At 47.7% G+C, this 13,783-nt stretch overlaps 1 protein-coding gene across 2 annotated transcripts in view; it reads right to left on the minus strand.

Moving 5' to 3' along the window:
- The window catches only part of RANBP10 (RAN binding protein 10), an 85,668-nt gene that overhangs the window by 49,179 nt on the left and 22,706 nt on the right, over positions 1-13,783 (minus strand). The window lies entirely within an intron of this gene.

Raw genomic sequence — 13,783 nt, forward strand, 5'->3', positions numbered from 1 at the left:
ATGTGTGTGTCACTACGAACCACTGGCTTCAATTTCAGAGGAAAGCGTCATGAATTCATGGCTTCCAGTCCTTTGGCATTCTGGCTGTAGCTAAGGCACAGAATCTACTCCTAAGATTGTGCCTAAAGTATCTCAATCCTAGGTAGTGCTTTATAGAGCAATGCACGGTTATTCCACAGGGACAACCCAGTCTGCACCAAAGACCAGGACATGGTAAAGTCATGTTGGATCTATATAGGATCATCGATCAAGACTACTCAAACAGAGCTTGCTCTCTGGGTCTCAAAATTCATTACCTTCCCCACATACATTCACGTTGGCCTCCCAAACCACACAAAGCTGGGAGTAGTGATGTGTGAGGCCCCCAGATACCCCCTCACTCCTCCCACTGTTTGAAGAGTGGGGCTTATTCTCCTTGAACCCCGACTCAGCCGTGATCTCATTGGAGTATGCATGGGCTCCTGTGGGGCTGCTCCCTGTGTCATTGACACCTGGAGGTAGAATGGCACCCAAATGTGGGTGTCAGCTTCCTCTGGCTGCTCTCCCCTTAGACAATCCACTCAGATTCTCAAGTTGAGGCAGAGGCTCCCAGGCCATCTACTAATAAATACCATCTTACCTTTGCACTTGGGACTTTTTAAGTTAATGCTGGAATGAGTTAAGACTCTGGGGGACTACTGGGAAGAAATGATTGTATTTTGCAATGTAAAAAAGACATGAAATTTGGGGGCCCAGGGTAGAATTATATGGTTTCGATGTTTGTCCTCCCCAAATCTCATGTAGACATGTAATACCCAATGCTGGAGGTGGAGCCTGGTGGCAGGTGTTAAGATCATGGGGATAGATCCCTCATGAATGTCTTGGGGCAGCCCTCACAGTAATGAACGACTTCTTGCTCTATGTTCCTGCGAGATCGGGTTGTTTAAAAGAGTATGGCACCTCCCCCCAACTTGTTCCCGTTGTTGCCATGTGAGATGCTGGCTCCTAGTCACCATCCACTATGACTGCAGGCTTCTCGAGGCCTTTGCCAGCACCATGCTTCCTGTGCAGCCTGTAGAATTGTGAGCCAATTAAAACTCTTTTCTTTATAAATTACCCTGTCTCAAGTATTTCTTTATAGTAATGTAAAAAAGGCTAATACACTGACCCTGCCAGTCCTTTATTGGCAGTAAATGCCCTTTTGCCTTTCTCTGTGTTGCTGCACCACTATATTTGGGGGAGCAGCCTCTACTACCAAAATAAAGGATCAGGCAGGGAGGGAAGGCTCTGACCTACTCACCTGCCTCTGAAATGAGCTATCCCAATCATGCTGGGCAGGAACCAGGAAAGGATACAACCCAACATATGGCCCTGATAACTTGGCCCACATGGCTTAGGGAAAAAGGTAGAGAAGGAAAAGGAGCAAAGCAAAAGGAACAGCACTTCAAAGACAGAGTTTCATGGTTTGAAGGGAACTTGTCTTCTGCTTTGTTTTAAGCAGCATTTGAGACAGAGTTGGATCCCTAAAGGTCAAAGACATGAACCAATATAGCCTGTAGCTGGACAGGACTGCTCAGTCATTCCCAAAAACACACAAACTGCCTGCCACCTCCTGACAGAGGGGCTAGCTTCAAGGACCATCAGGAGCAGAAGCTGTCTTAGCCTGCTGGCAGAATTCCCATTAGACTAAAACTTGCACATTTTTCCAGAAAAACTGCAGCCCAAATAATCAGCTTCCTGACTTTAGATGGCAGAGGCTGCCAAAAGTCAGTCTCCATTCCTTCAGTACCTCAGCTGACCAAGCAGCAAACGATCCCAGCTGCCCTGCAGTCAGCAGTCCAACAGGCACAAGTGCAACACAGTCAGGGCTTTCCCTGATTTAGACAATAGCCACTCACCATGCCCTGTTCAGAGGGGCCCGGGGCTATGCCCAACACCACATGTCATCCCATCCCCGGCACATAGGCTTCCTGACACTAGGTAAGGATTTATGTTTGGAGCACATGTGCAAAGGGGGAGGTCAAAGGTCACTCAAGAAGAGTTATGCTTGCAACAGGCTCTGGTTCCACAACATTCTAGGGGAATGGGGAATCACTAAAGCACCTGTGCTCAAAACACAACCTGCTTAGGCCTCCCCATAGGAGAAGCCTCTCCCTTCTCCAGCAGCTAGCCCTAAACACCTTCCTACAGACTCTGCTCCACAGGTAAGATGGTGTTTATTAGTGGATGGCTCGGGAGCCTCTGTACAAACCCCTGCCTCAACTTGAGAATTTGAGTGGACTGTCTAAGGGGAGAGCAGCCAGAGGAAGCTGACACCCACATTTGGGCGCCATTCCACCTCCAGGTGTCAATGACACAGGGAGCAGTCCCACAGGAGCCCAGGTTGCATATTCAAATGAGGTCACAGCTGAGTCAGGGTTCAAGGAGAATAAGCCCCCACTCTTCAAATACTGGGTGACATTAAGTCTTTTCCAAAAGCATGGTGTTTTAAAGCTACCAAAAGATGCACTCTTCTATCTTCCAGAAACTCTTCATAAACTTGAAGACTATCATCCAACCAATCTGAGAGAAACAAAGCAGACCCTGTGAATATACTAAAAAACACTGAATTGTACACTTTAAATGGTGACTTGTATAGCATGTTAAATTACATGTCAATAACACTCAAGAAAGTAGGAATAAAAGGAAACTACCTTAACACAACAAAGGTTATATATGAAAAACCTGGTTGGGCGCAGTGGCTCAGACCTGTAATCCCAGCATTTTGGGAGGCCGAGGCAGGTGGATCACTTGAGGTCAGGAGTTCGAGACCAGCCTGGCCAACATGGTGAAACACCGTCTCTACTAAAAATACAAAAATTAGCAGGGTGTGGTGGCGCACACCTGTAATCCCAGCTACCAGGGAGCTGAGGCAGGAGAATCGCTTGAACCCTGGAGGCCGAGGTTGCAGTGAACCAAGATCAGGCCACTGCACTCCAGCCTGGGTGACAAAGAGAGACTCCACCTCAAAAAATAAATTTAAAAAAACCCCACAGCTAACAATCATACTCAACGGTGGAAGACTGAAAGCCTTTCATCTAAGATGCCTGCTTTCACCACTTCTATTCAAGACAGTATTGGGAGTTCTAGATGATGCAATTAGAGAAAAAAAAGGAATGAAAGGCATCCAAATTGGAAAGGAAAACTATCTCTGTTCACAGATGACACGTTCCCATATGTAGAAAACCTTGCCAGGTGTGGTGGCTCATGCCTGTAATCCCAGAACTTTGGGAGGCTGAAGCAGGAGGATCGCTTGAGCCCAGGAGTTCGAGACCAGCCTGGGCAACATGGCGATATCCTGTCTCTCCAAAAAATTAGGTGGGCATGGTGAAGTGCACCTGTAATTCCAGCTGCTTAGAAGACTGAGGTGGGAAGATCACCTGAGCCCAGGAGATCAAGACTGCAGTAAGCAAGATTGTGCCACTGGGTGACAGAGTGAGACCCCGTCTAAAAAAAAAAAAAAAAAAAAACTGGAAAGAAAAGAAAGGGAAACCCTAAAGATTGCACGAAACAAAAACTTGCCGGGCGCGGTGGCTCACGCCTGTAATCCCAGCTCTTTGGGAGGCCCAGGCAAGTGGATCACAAGGTCAGGAGATCAAGACCATCCTGGCTAACATGGTGAAACCCCGTCTCTACTAAAAATACAAAAAATTAGCTGGGCATGGTGGTGGGCGCCTGTGGTCCCAGCTACTCAGGAGGCTGAGGCAGGAGAATGGCATGAACCCAGGAGGCACAGCTTGCAGTGAGCCAAGATCACGCCACTGCACTCCCGCCTGAGCGACAGAGCAAGACTCCATCTCAAAAAAAAAAAAAAAAATTAGAATTGGCCAGGTGCAGGGCTGGGTGCAGTAGCTCACGCCTGTAATCCCAGCACTTTGGGAGGCCGAGGTCGGCAGATCACCTGAGGTCAGGAGGTTCAAGACCAGCCTGACTAACATGGTAAAAACCAATCTCTAATAAAATACAAAAAAATTAGCCGGGTGTGGTGGAACATGGCTGTAAACCCAGCTACTTGGGAGGGTGAGGCAGGAGAATCGCTTAAACCTGGGAGACAGAGGTTGCTTTGAGCTGAGATCAGGCCACTGCACTCCAGCCTAGGCAACAGACACGGACTCCATCTCAAAAAAAAAAAAAAAAGAATTGGCCAGGTGTGGTGGCTTATGCCTGTAATTCCAGCACTTTGGGAGCTAAGACAGGCAGATCACCTGAGGTCAGGAGTTCAAGATCAGCCTGGCCAACATGGTGAAACCCCGTCTCTGTTAAAAATACAAAAATTAGCCATGCGTGGTGGTGGGCGCCTGTAATCCCAGCTACTTGGGAGGCCAAAGCAGGAGAATCACGTGAACCTGGGGGCAGAAGTGGCAATGAGCCAAGATCGAGCCACTGCACTCCAGCCTGGGTGACAGAGCAAGACCTTGTCTCAAAAAAAAAGAAAAACAAAAAGAAAAAAAAAAAAAGAACTAATAAGTTACCCTATTTCTCATTTTTCAGTTGTGTTGCTACACACTAACAATGAACAATAAAAAAAATTGAGAAAACAATTCCATTTCCAATAGCATCAAAAGAATAAAATACTTAAGCTGGGCATGGTGGCTCACGCCTATAATCCTAGCACTTTGGGAGGCTGAGGCAGGTGGATCATGAAGTCAGGAGTTCAAGACCAGCCTGACCAATATGGTGAAAACCCATCTCTACTAAAAATACAAAAATTAGCTGGGTGTGGTGGCGCATGCCTGTAATCCCAGCTATTTGGGAGGCTGAGGCAGGAGAATTGCTGGAACCCGGGAGGTGGAAGTTGCAGTGAGCCAAGATCGCAGCATTGCACTCTAGCCTGGGGTACAAGAGCGAAACTCCGTCCCCCACCTCAAAAAAAGAAAAAAATACTTAAAAGTAAATAAAGTTGGCTGGGCACGGTGGCTCACGCCTATAATCCCAGCACTTTGGGAGGCTGAGGCGGGCGGATCACGAGATCAGGAGATTGAGACCATCCTGGCTAACATGGTAAAACCCCGTCTCTACTAAAAATACAAAAAGTTAGCCGGGCGTGGTGGCGGGGGCCTGTAGTCCCAGCTACCGGGGAGGCTGAGGCAGGAGAATGGTGTGAACCCAGGAGGCTGAGCTTGCAGTGAGCCGAGATCGCACCACTGTACTCCAGCCTGGGCGACAAAGCGAGACTCCGTCTCAAAAAAAAAAAACTTAAGGAGGCTAAAGACACTAAAAACTATAAAATGTTGATGAAGGAAATTACAGACACAAATAAATGGAAAGACATCCTCTGTTCACTGATTAGAAGACTCACTATTGTTAAGATGTCAATACTACCCAAAGTGATATACAGATTCAAGGCCATCCCTATCAAAATCCCAATGATGTTTTTCACAGAAATAGAAAAATCCATACGGAATCTCAAGGGACAGAAACAGTCAAAACAATCTTCAAAAAGAACAAAGTTGGAGGGCTTACACTTTCTGATTTCAAAACTTACTACAAAGCTACAATAATCAAATCAGTTTAAGACTCGCATAAAGATAGACATACAGTCCAAGGAATAGAATAGAGATCCCAGAAATAAACCCTCACATGTATAGTCAACTGATTTCAACAAGGATGCCAAGACCATTAGATGGGGAAATGACAGTTTTTTCAACAAATAATGCTGGGACATCTGGATAATCACAAACAAAAGAATGAAGTTTGGCCAGGTGCGGTGGCTCACGCCTGTAATCCCAGCACTTTGGGAGGCCAAGGTGGGTGGATCACCTGAGGTCAGGAGTTCAAGACCAGTCTGACCTATGTGGAGAAACCCCGTCTCTACTAAAAATACAAAATTAGCCGGGCATAGTGGTGCATGCCTGTAATCACAGCTACTTAAGAGGCTGAAGCAGGAGAATCGCTTGAACCCAGGAGGCGGAGGTTGCAGTAAGCCAAGATTGCGCCACTGCACTCCAGCCCAGGCACCAAGAGTGAAACTCTGTCTAAAATAAAAAAAGAAGAAAGTTTTTCACTTACATTACACCATATACAAAAATCAACTCAAAATGGATCAAAGACCTAATCATAAGAGCGAAAACTTCAACTCTCAGGAAAAGACATAGAAAGCAAGCTTCATGACATTGGATTTGGCAATAATTTCTTGGACAAAAGCACAGGCAACAAGAGAAAACATAGATAAAGTAAACTTCATCAAACTTTAAAACTTTTAGCTAGGAATGGTGGTGTGCACCTGTAGTTCCAGCAATGTGGGAGGCTGAAGCAGGAGGATCGCTTGAGCCCAGGAGTTTGGGACTAGCCTGGGCAACACAGCAAAATCCCATCTCTAAAAAATGAGAGGGGCAAAGGCCTTGAGTAGATGTTTCCCTAAAGAAGGTGTACATGTGGCCAGCCAAGCACCTGAAAAGATGCTCACCATCACTATGGTTACGGAAATGCAAATCAAAACTACAGTGAGGGCGGGCACAGTGGCTCATGCCTATAATCCGAGCACTTTGGGAGGCCAAGGCAGATGGACTGCTTGAGCTCAGGAGTTCAAGACCAGCCTGAGCAACATGGCAAAACCCTATCTCTACAAAGAATATAAAAATCAGCTGGGCGTGGTGGTACTTGTCTGTAGTCTCAGCTACTTGAGGGGCTGAGATGGGAGCACAGCTTGAGACCCAGGAAATCGAGGCTGCAGTGCCTCGCGCCATTGCACTCCAGAGCCTCGGTAACAAAGTGAGACACTGTCTCAAAATAAAAATAAAATAAAAATAGTCTGGGCGCAGTGGCTCATGCCTGTAATCCCAGCATTTTGGGAGGCCAGGGAGGGCTGATTGTTTGAGACCAGGAGTTCGAGATCAGCCTGGGCAAAATGGTGAAACCCTGTCTCCACCAAAAATACAAAAATTAACCAGACATGGTAGTGCACACCTGTAGTCCCAGCTACTCAGGAGGCTGAGGTGGGAGGATGGCTTGAGCCTGGGGTGGGTGGAGGTTGCAGTGAGCCAAGATGGCACTACTGCACTCCAGCCTGGGTGACAGAGCCAGACCTTGTCTCAAAGAAAAAAACAAACACAGCGAGATACCACTTTGTACCCTTTGAGCTGCCAAGAATGAGACAAAAAAAAAATAAGGAAAGGGCATAACAAAAACCTCAAACTCATTCTCCTGTACACATACTGCAGTATCTTTGCATCTATGGAACAGGAAGAATCCCCATAGGAGGCCACTGACGCTACCTTTCCTCTATTGATCTCTGCAGGCACTTAAATATGGCTGAGTTATTAGGAGCTCTTGGGTCTTTGCTAACGTTGAGTAATTCAGTAAAAACAGGTGTAATAAATTTCTGTTCATAGAGGTTCTTCCAGTCATTCACGTCATCAACAAAAATGCCCTGTACCCAGTATGGTGCTGGGGACATAAGGGTGGGGGCCTGGGGTCAATCCTTGCCCTTCAACAGTTCTAATGTCAAGTGAGGGCAAGCCAGAGAATCAAGGTGTGCTGACTCAAAGTGGGGAATTCCCTCAGGAAGTGAAGGCTGAGCCAAGGCCTGGTAAAGTAGATGACAGGAGAAAGACGATCATGGTCCACGCAGAAACAGCAGAATGTGGGCCAGGCACAGTGGCTCACGCCAGTAATCCCAGCACTTTGGGAGGCCGAGGCAGGTGGATCACGAGGTCAAGAGATTGAGACTATCCTGGCCAACATAGTGAAACCCCATCTCTACGAAAAATACAAAAATTAGCCAGGCGTGGTGGCGGGTGCCTGTAGTCCCAGCTACTCGGGAGGCTGAGGCAAGAGAATCACTTGAAACCGGGAGGCAGAGAATGCAGTGAGCCGAGATTGTGCCATTGCACTCCAGTCTGGCAACAAAGCGAGACTCCATCTCAAAAAAACAAACAAACAAACAAAAACACAGCAGAATGTGAAAAGGCATAGAGGCAAGAAAGCAGCCACATGGTCAGGGAACTAAGAGAAGTTTAGTGTGACTGGGTTACAGTCTGGGCAGACCTAGAAAGACAGACAGCTGGATCAGGAAATAGGCTGTGCATGCACAGCCTACATGCAAGCTGAAGGAGTCTGAACTTCATGAGAGGTAAATGGGAAGCCACAGAAGGGGCTAAGCTGGGGATGGTGGCTTCAGCCTATAATCCCAGCTACTTGGGAGGCCAAGGCAGGAAGATCATTGGAAGCCAGGAGTGCAAGACCAGCCTAGACAACATAATAAGACCACCTCGGTCTCTAAAAAAAAAAAAGAAAGGGTGGGCCGGGCGCGGTGGCTCACGCCTGTAATCCCAGTACTTTGGGAGGCGGGCAGATTACGAGGTCAGGAGATCGAGACCATCCTGGCTAACACGGTGAAACCCCGTCTCTACTAAAAATACAAAAAATTAGCCGGGCACTGTGGCGGGCACCTGTAGTCCCAGCTACTCCAGGGGGCTGAGGCAGGAGAATGGTGTGAACCCGGGAGGCGGAGCTTGCAGTGAGCCGAGATCGCGCCACTGCACTCCAGCCTGGGCGACAGAGCGAAACTCTGTCTCAAAAAAAAAAAAAAAAAAGAGAAAGGGCACAGCTGATCAAACAGCTGATATTTGAAAAATGGATTGAAGAACCAAAACTGGACACTTCCAGAGTCATTCCCATGGAAGATGACAAGATGACACGGGCGGGACAGGAGCAGTGGGATGATGTGGAGACAGGCAAGTGCTCTTTAGAACACAGTTAATTTATCGGGTGGGGGAGGGGCTAGAGAAGCCCAAGACACTGCCCAGCACAACCAGGCACCAAGGAAAAGCCAATTCTCTGAGACCCACTTGGAAATACTGGAGCCAAAGTGCTCAGCCAGAGTTAACAGCAGCCATTCTCCAACTGTGCTCTCTAGCCCTGGCATTGATGCCATGCACACACATCTCAGAACATAGCTCCAAGGAGCAAGTACAGTTAACAATCCCAGACTCCAATCTCACTTCTGCCACTGAGTTCAACACATGCCCACTGGCATGTCCCATGTGCTCTCAGAGCCTGCTTTACCAGCTATTACCTTGAGGCTGGAGAGCCCCCAGTGCAGCCATTCAACAGGATCAGACAAAGGAGCACCTGGGCGCAGCGCCGGGGGCTGAAGGTGGATGACGGGACAACCCCACTTTGTCCATTCATTCATACACTGGAGGATCTTCCAGCATCAGGATCTGGTAAGGAAATGAGGCCATTCTGGAAGGCCTGGATCTCAGGACATCCAAAACAAACGCCTGTTTACTTGAGATTACTAAGGAGAAAGGAGGTGAATATTTGCTTCCTTGTTGGTAATGGGCCAGTCTATGCTAGAAACACTCACAGATACAGCCTGCCTGGGTCAGCCTGGGAGGGAGGGCAGCAACAAGGGCTTTTACTCCTGGAGCAGGTGACTGGAATAGATAGAGCAGCTTAGCTCCCAACACTTCTCTACCAGGACCTTCTTTTCTAACTGCAGGATATATTTAAGGAGCTGGGGAGAGGGAATTATTTATGCTACGAAACAAGTGAAAGTAAGGTAAAGCCATCTGATTTACTCCTTTCTTCTATATGGCAGCAAAGTGGAGAAGAAATATCATGCCAGAGAGATGAGACAGGAAGCACAGAGAGGCAACAGACAAGCTCTTCGTGGCAGTGAGGCCATGAGTAGGCCTGTAACTTCTCAGTCCCTACCCTTGCCTGCCAAAACCACAATGCAAGGTGGAGATACGAGAACAGCTATTCTGCCCTATCTAGCTCGAGAGAAGAGGGCAGCAAATAGGCGCGTGCTGCTTGGGCCAAGTGGAGTTGAGATCCACCAGAACACAAGATAGAGAAGAAGCAACCGCACCTGGAAGCAGGCAGCGAAGGCCCACAGCTGTCCACACTCACGAGTCCACCCAGAAGCTCCCACCATCCACTGCAACTGGCAGGGGGTCCATGCTGCCACCCGAGCAGGGGGGTCCACCCAGCCCTGCCACCCGAGCAAGTCTGCTGAAACCTGCAGTCATGTGGAGAGCTGCAAGCACAGTCCAGTCCTCTTGAATTCGTTTTTCTCTTTGCTTTTCCAGATTTTCTACAACACAAATTACTTTTTACAATTTTTAAATTGTAATTTCTATTTTTATTTTTTATTTGAGACAGGGTCTCACTCTGTCTCCCAAGCTGGAGTGCAGTGGTGAGATCTTGCTCACTGCAACCTCTGCCTCCCAGGCTCAAGCCATCCTCCCACCTCAGCCCCCTGAATAGCTGGGACCATAGGTGAGTGCCACCACACCTGGGTAGTTTAGAGATGGGGATTTGCCCTGTTGCCTAGGCTAGTCTTAAACCCCTGAGCTCAAGCGATCAGCCTGCCTCGGCGTCCCAAAATGCTTGGATTACAAGTGTGAGCCACCGCACCCAGCCAATTATTTTTATATTTTATTTTATTATTTTTTTAGAGACAAAGTCTTGCTCTGTCACCCAGGCTGGAGTGCAGTACCGCGATCTTGGCTCACTGCAACCTCTGCCTCCCAGGTTCAGGCAATTCTCCTGCCTCAACTTCCCAAGTAGCTGGGACTACAAGGTGTGCGCTACCACACCCAGCTAATTTTTGTATTTTTCAGTAGAGATGGGGTTTCATTATATGTTGGCCAGGCTGGTCAACTCCTGACGTCATGTAATCCGCCCAGCTCAGCTTCCCAAAGTGCTGGGATTACAGGCATAAGCCACCGTGCTGGGCCAAAAATCACTTTTAAGAGCCATCTCTTAAAAGCCACTTTTAAGAGCCATCTCTTAAAAGCCACTTTTAAGAGCCATCTCTTAAAAGCCACTTTTAAGAGCCATCTCTTAAAAGCCACTTTTAAGAGCCATCTCTTAAAAGCCACTTTTAAGAGCCATCTCTTAAAAGCCACTTTTAAGAGCCATCTCTTAAAAGCCACTTTTAAGAGCCATCTCTTAAAAGCCACTTTTAAGAGTAATGGCTACATACTGCAGAGGTTTTTGGCTCTCACTCATCAGACTCTCTCTGGATCACCCCAGGACATTTCAGTGATGGGGGACACATTAGGGAACGAACGTGGCTTTCACAGTCAGCTCCTTGGTCCACCTAGCACCCCGAGTCTTGACAGAAGGGCAGAGGCTGCATCACAACAGTACAGCTTCAGAAACAGTCAAAATCCTTGCTCAGCAGAGGCACTGGGGCTCCGGCTCACATGGCACCTAGTATGTCCCAAGCTGCGCACAGAGCACACACGCAGGAGACCCTGCTGCAGTGAGACAGACTTAGCACAGCTCCAACTGACTAGAGTTTCTTCTGTGACCCAGGCAGGCCTGGTGGTGGACAGAGGACAGAACTTTAGAAACCAGGGCCACCTGACTCTCACATGTCCCAAATATGTACAAAGCCACAGGAAGGAGACGACCCCTTTACTGTACTCTACCACCCAGTCCTGATAACAAGTTTGAGAACCCTGCACAGAGAACCCCTTTGGCAACAAGTCTGACTTCCCCTCCTGCCTCCTGAAGAGTTCTGAGGTGACAAGAACACTTCACAGCTGGGCTCCAAACACAACACCCTTGACTCTGAAAGGCTGGTCTCAGACACTCCAGCCTAATTCAAGACTATGGGTCTTAGATTTCAACCCACATATCAGGTTCCTTATTAGAAGAGGAAAGGTTAAACCAAAGGCTCCTAAGCTCCTTCCCAGCTTTGACCTAGAGACTTCAATTCTTCACAGAAAAATGTCTGTGCACATTGTAAATGTGCAGTGCCCAGATGCAAACCCAAGATGAGGAAGACCCTGGAACAGTAATCAAAAAGCCACTAAGAAGACATCAGGCTGGGTGCGGTGGCTCACGCCTATAATCCCAGCACTTTGGGAGGCCAAGGCAGGTGGATCACAAGGTCAGGAGTTCAAGACCAGCCTAGCCAAGATGGTAAAACCCCACCTCTACTAAAAATACAAAAAAAATTAGCTGGGCGTGCTGGCGAGCGTCTATAATCCCAGCTACCCAGGAGACTGAGGCAGAGAAGTGTTTGAACCTGGAAGGTGGAGGTTGCAGTGAGCCAAGATTGTGCCACTGCACTCCAGCCTGGGTGACAGAGAGAGACTCTGTCTCAAAAAAAAAAAAAAAAAAAAAAGACACCAAAGGAAAAGAAAGTTATAGAGCAATATAGATGAATATAGATGCAAAAATCCTCAACAGAATAGTAGCAGACCAAATCCAACAGTATATTAAAAAGATTATATACCACAACCAAATGGGATTTATCCCAGAAAGGCAAGAGTGGTTCAACATAAGAAAATCAGGCAGAGGCCAGGAGAGGTGGCTCATGCTTGTAATTCCAGTATTTTGGGAGCCCAAGGCGGGTGGATCACTTGAGGTCAGGAGTTTGAAACCAGCCTGACCAACATGGTGAAACCCCGTCTCTACTAAAAATTCAAAATTAGGCAAGGCCTGGTGGCTCATGCCTGTAATCCCAGCACTTTGGGAGGCCAAGGAGGGAGGATCACCTGAGGTCGGGAGTTTGAGACCAGCCTGACCAACATGGAGAAACCCCGTCTCTACTAAAACTACAAAATTAGCCGGGTGTGGTGGCCCATGCCTCTAATCCCAGCTACTCTGGAGGCTGAGGCAGGAGAATCACTTGGACCTGGGATGTGAAGGTTGCAGTGAGCCAAGATCGAGCCATTGCACTCCAGCCTGGGCCACAAGAGTGAAACTCCGTCCCAGAAAAAAAAAAAAAAATTAACCTGGCATGGTGGTGTATGCCTGTAATCCCAGCTACTCGGGAGACTGAGGCAGGAGAATCTCTTGAACCCGGGAGGCGGAGGTTGCAGTAAACCGAGATTGCGCCATTGCACTCCGGCCTGGGTGACAAGAGCGAAACTCCGTCTAAAAAAAAAAAGAAAAGAAAATGATCTAAATATAAGAGGTAAGGCCCTGGGCCAAAAATCTGGCACTGGCCCAGTGGCACTTAAAAAAAAAAAAAATAGGCTGGGTGCGGTGGCTCACGCCTGTAATCCCAGCACTTTGGGAGGCCGAGGTGGGCAGATCACCTGAGGTCAGAAGTTTGAGACCAACCTGGCCAACATGGTGAAACCCCATCTCTACTAAAAATACAAAAAAAGTAGCCAGGCGTGGTGGCAGGTGCCTGTAATCCTAGCTACTCGGGAGGCTGAGGCAGGAGAATCACTGGAACCCTGGAAGAGGAGGTTGCAGTGAGCCGAGATCGTGCCACTGCATTCTATCCTGGGCGACAGATCAAAACTCGGCCTCAAAAATAAATAAATAAATAAGAAAGAAAGAAAGGAGGGAGGGAGGGAGGGAGGGAAGGAAGGGAAAAAATAAAATAAAAAGCAAAGAGCCAAAACCATAAAATTCTTAGAAGAAAGCGTAAGGGTAAATCTTCATGACCTTCGATTTCACAATGGATTTAGAGATGATACAAAAAGGATGAACAAAAAGAAAAATGGATGAATTGGACTTAATTAATATTAAAACTTTTGTGCATCAAAAGACATCATCGGGGCTCATGCCTATAATCCCAGCACTTTGAGAGGCTGAGGCAGGCGGACCACTTGAGGTCAGGCATTCGAGACCAGCCTGGTCGACATGGCAAAACCCCATTTCCACTAAAAATACAAAAATTAGCTGGGTATGGTGGTCCATGCCTGTAATTCCAGCTACTCAGGAGGCTGAGGCAGGAGAATTGCTTGAACACGGGAGGCGAAGGTTGCAGTGAGCCGAGATCACACCACTGCACTCCTGCCTAGGAAACAGAGTGAGTGAGACTCCATCTCAAAAAAAAAAAAAA

The sequence above is a fragment of the Pongo abelii genome, chromosome 18, assembly GCF_028885655.2.
Source record: "Pongo abelii isolate AG06213 chromosome 18, NHGRI_mPonAbe1-v2.0_pri, whole genome shotgun sequence".
Lineage (NCBI taxonomy): Eukaryota > Metazoa > Chordata > Mammalia > Primates > Hominidae > Pongo > Pongo abelii.